Here is a 5,207-nt window from a genome sequence, read left to right as displayed (position 1 = left end):
TAGTCTGGCTTGCAACATCTCATTGTTCTTGCAAATCATTGAAAATCTATGCTCCTAATCTCCGAGACTTTTGTTGGATGGGACATGCTGTGGATTTTTTTCACGGTAAGTGGGATCTTTTGAGTCATGAGTTGCAGGTCTCAATTTGTCTTCTGCTATCCGCTAAATACAGGAAGAATAAAGTTCAAACCTTCCATAAGGTTCTTTGCAGAATAAGAAGTGCCATATCACTCAAGCTACGCATGGATTTCGTTGAGGTACAAAGTTATACAAATTCTCTCATTTTCCATATTGATTTTTGAAAGTTAATTAGGACTCAGAATTTTGAGCCTCATATTATAATAATCTGACAATATTGAAAAACAAGATGATCGATCGGAAGATGGATGAATTGCAGCTCGAAATTGTCTTAAGCTGGGGCTATGGGGAATTGAGATGTTTTGCTTATTTATTTTATAGTCTTGTTCTCTTATATTTGTCATGAGCTCATAGTGGATTTTCACATATCTAGATATACTAGACCAGATTTAATGGTAACAATGATTGCATGTGGTTTTCCTTTAGATCTTGCACCCCAACAACTTCAAAACACCATTTGAGATGTGAGTGAGTTTGAACTTTGTCTTGGAGAGCTCTTGCAATTCTTTCCTCACACTATGTGGTGCAGTAACTTTGATATCACCCTCATGCCAATATTAAGTTTTTATCGAGACTCAAATTTTGGATACTAAAGATTTAACCCTAACCTCAGTATTGATTAAGTCAGACTTGGACATCTCAAGTGGGATGTACTACCCTTGACCATCCCCTCGTCCACAGGCAAGGAAGCGCTTCCTCGAAGAATTTGTTAAATGAACAATCAATTATTCCATGAATTAAAAAGCATGAACTATTATTCCATGTCTAAATTTCAGCACATGACAGTTCAATCTTTTGTTTTCCATTAAAGTCCAACATTTTTATGTCAAGTTCTGAATATACCACTCTATACTATTTCTTCAACAAATTTTCTTTTCTTCTTCTTTAAATTATCTTAAAATTTTAGTTGGCATTTGGGGTGGATCAACTTTTATGCTAAGATGTGCCTTGTAAATGTTGCAGGCTTTGCTTAAATATCGTTGCTTGCCTTTCTTATTTGACAACTTAGAGTACTTAACAGTAGAAAGTATGACTGGTTTAAGTGGTAACCAGGTCCAAGCATTATCTTCCCAGCTCAAAGGAACAACTAATATGAAACACCTCATCATACTTGGACCCTGGTACTTTTCCTTGATTGATGTAAGTAAAACATCAATTTGCTTTCTCAGATTATCGTTAGTACTTCTCCATCTTTTTAACCGAGTCGATTTCATACTCAACCTTGTTTCTTTTTTAACAAGTGACAAACTTGATGCCTTCGGACAAGCTTCCATTTAAGTTGAAATATTGGGAATCTCAAAACCTTACATGTATTCATCAACTGAAACAAGTAACTATGGAGCTTTTACCTGATGGGGAAAATGAGTTAGAACTCATAAAGTACATACTCAAGAATTGAAAAGAATTGCATGTGCTTGCCCTCTTATATCCCTCAACACTGCCATCAAACTTCATTACCGAGTTAATAAAGCACAAAAAACCTTCCACAAAATTGTAAGATGGTCCGATGACATTGGATTCTCTGGGTCATGATCTAAGAGTTTTTGATGCAGGATGATGCAAGTCAGATGATGCTGAGTTGTTAGATTGCACGTTGATTGCGCTGAAATACCTTGAGGTTGAAGATCAGCACAAAGATGGCAAGAAATCATGATCTTTCCTTGATTGAGGCAGTTTTGGGCACGTTTCCGAATTGGGGTCATATGCACGATTTCCTTTTTTGGGGTAGGAAATTGTGAATTGAGACTCACATGCTTGGACTCTTTTTGAAGATGGAAATAACAAGCTCTTAATGAAACAGGGGCTGGTAAAGAAGCCCTGTCTTTTAACATAGAGATGGATGAACACAAACATACAACTGAAGTAATTATTGTCCTTCCCGGTATTCGATCAGGAAAGACAATTATTAAATTATAATTGGATCCTCGAACATTATGAGTGTGAGGGACGACTCTCTAAAAAACAAATTGCAAACTCTTCATCCTTCAACAAAAAATTAAATGAATTTGAGAATCCAATAGATTATTACTAAAGTAAGCAAGAAAGAAATAGGCAGTATATATACATCAAACAATGCGTGTGCAATCCTTGGTCAGAACCCAGAACATAGCAAGATCAAGATAAAGAATCCCTCTTCGGTCAACAAAGAGAGAGTCCTCCCACAAGTTCTTACTTATATAAAGAGAGTATGCCAAGAGACTAATTGGCTCCTTCAGAACTTCTTGCAGGGAAAATTTCTCTTTTACTGTATTTGGCAACATGTAAAACTTTTACCAGGATACTGATGATAGATTCAGCAAGCTCCCAATTTCAATTCTTGATCACATTGTTTCACTTCTCGACAACAAGAACCTTGCACAACTCAGCTTGGCATTGAGAAGATGTTGAGAAATATGCAGATCTTGATCGAGGTTGAGTTTCTGCAATAAAAATTTGAATAATGGCATGTCACATTGACTGCGTGTCAACAACTTCCATGACAAGCTCATGCTTCACTGCAGCATGAACGGGGTGAAGACAAGAATCCTTAAGAATCCTTAACCTGTGCTGGTCATTGCAAGAAACAGTCGAGAAAGAAGAATACAGGATTGAGATGTGGCTGCAACAGACAGTGAAATCTGGTCTAGAAGAACTTGAGATTGACGTCATCACGAAATGGGGTAAACCCTTTTTCTTGCCACCTTGTGTTCTTGATTGTGGATCCCTGAGGTCCCTCTTACTGAGATGCAATGAAAACATCCTCAGATTTCCCTCTACATTATCTGATAGTCATGATGCTACTTGAATGTTTCAGACACTACGTTTTTCACTTGTTCGAATCGAAAATGACCATATGGGAGAATGGTTTTCATCTCTCAATCCCTCAAGGTATTGGATCTTTGACACATAAGAGGGATACAGAATTTGACCATCATCTATTGAATAGTTACGAATCCGGAGTCTCCATAACCTCTATGATATTAATATTCATCTAGAAAAACTCAATCAATTTCAGATAGTCTGGCTTGCAATATCTCTTTCTTCTTGCAAATCATTGAAAATCTATGCTCTTAATCTCCAAGACTTTTGCTGGATGGGACATGCTGTGGATTTTTATCACGATAAGGAGGATCTTTTGAGTCATGAGTTGCGAGTCTCAATTTGTTTTCTGCCATCCCCTCAATATAGGCAAAATAAAGTTCAAACCTTCCATAAGGTTCTTTCCAGAATACGAAGTGCCATATTGCTCAAGCTATGTGGGGATTTCGTTGAGGTACAAAGTTACACAAATTCTCTCCTTTCACAAATTGATTCTTGAAAGTTAACTAGGATTTAGAATTTTGAGCCTCATATTATAATAATCTGACAATAATGAAAGACAAAATGATCGATCAGAAGATGGATGAATTGCAGCTCGAAATTGTCTTAAGCTTGGGCTATGGGGAATTATGATGGTTTGCTAGTTTGTTTTATCGTCTTGTTCTCTTATATTTGTCATGAGTTCCAGGTGGATTTTCACAGATCTATATATACTAGACCAGATTTAATGGTAACAATGATTGCATGTGGTTTTCCTTTGGATCTTGCTCCCCCAACAACTTCAAAACACCGTTTGAGATGTGAGTGAGTTTGAACTTTATCTTGGAGGGCTCCTGCAATTCTTTCCTCACACTAAGTTGTGCACAAAGTTTTATATCACCCTCACGCCAATATTAAGTTTTTATCTAGACTCAAATTCTGGATACTCAAGATCTAACCCTGACTTATGTATTGATTAAGTCAGACTCGAACATCTCAAGTGAGATGTAATACCCTTGGCCATCCCCTCGTCCAAAGGGCAGGAAGCCCTTCCTCGGAGATTTTGTTAAATGAATAATCAATCATTCCATGAATTAAGAAGCATGGACAATTATTCCTTGTCTAAATTCAGCACATGACAGTTCAATCTTTTGTTTTCCATTAAAGTTAAACCTTTTTATGTCAAGTTCTAAATATACCACTCTAAAATTTTTCTTCAACAAATTTTCTTTTCTTCTTCTCTAAACTATCTCAAAATTTTAGTTGGCATTTGGGGTGGATCAACTTTTATGCTAAGATGTGCCTGGTAAATGTTGTAGGCTTTGCTTAAGCATGGTTGCTTGACTTTCTTATTTGACAACTTAGACTACTTAATAGCAGAAAGTATGACTGCTTTAAGTGGAAACCAGGTCCAAGCATTATCCTCCATGCTCAAAGGAAAAACTAATCTGAAGCACCTCATCGTATTTGGACCCTGATACTTTTCCTTGATTGATGTAACTAAAACAACAAGTTGCTTTCTCTGACTATCGTTAGTACTTCTCCATCTTTTTAACCGAATCGATTTCACGCTAAACCTTGTTTCTTTTTTAACAGGTGATAGATTGTATGCCTTCAGACGAGCTTCAATTTAAGATGAAATATTGGGAATCTCAAAACCTTACGTGTATTCATACTCTGAAACAAGTAACTATGGAGCATTTATCTAATGGGGAAAATGAATCAGAACTCATGAAGTACTTACTCAAGAATGGAAAAGAATTCCATGCACTAACCCTTTTATATCCCTCAACACTGCCATCAAACTTAATTACTGAGTTAATAAAGCACAAAAAACTTTTCACAAAATTGTCCGATAACATTGGATTCTCTGGGTCATGATCTGAGTGCTTTTGATGCTAGAGGATCCAAGTCAGATAATGCTGAGTTGTTAGATTGCACGTTGATTGTGTTGAAATACTTTGAGGTTGCAGATCAGCCCAAAGATGACAGGAAATCATGATCTTTCCTTGATTGGAGTAGTTTTGGGCACGTTTCCGAATTGCGGGTCATATGCGCGATTTCCTTTATTGGGGTAGCAAATCGTGAATTGAGACTCACATGCTTGGACTCTTTCTGAAGATGGAAATAACGAGCTCTCAAGGAAACAAGGGCTGGTAAAGAAGCCATATCTTTTAACATAGAGATGGATGAACACAAACATACAACTGAAGTAATTATTGCCCTTCCAGGTATTCGATCAGGAAAGACATTTATTAAATTATAACCCTCGAACATTATGAGTCTTAGGG

The sequence above is a fragment of the Juglans regia genome, chromosome 13, assembly GCF_001411555.2.
Source record: "Juglans regia cultivar Chandler chromosome 13, Walnut 2.0, whole genome shotgun sequence".
In the NCBI taxonomy this organism is placed as follows: Eukaryota; Viridiplantae; Streptophyta; class Magnoliopsida; order Fagales; family Juglandaceae; genus Juglans; species Juglans regia.
This window is presented reverse-complemented; position numbering follows the sequence as displayed.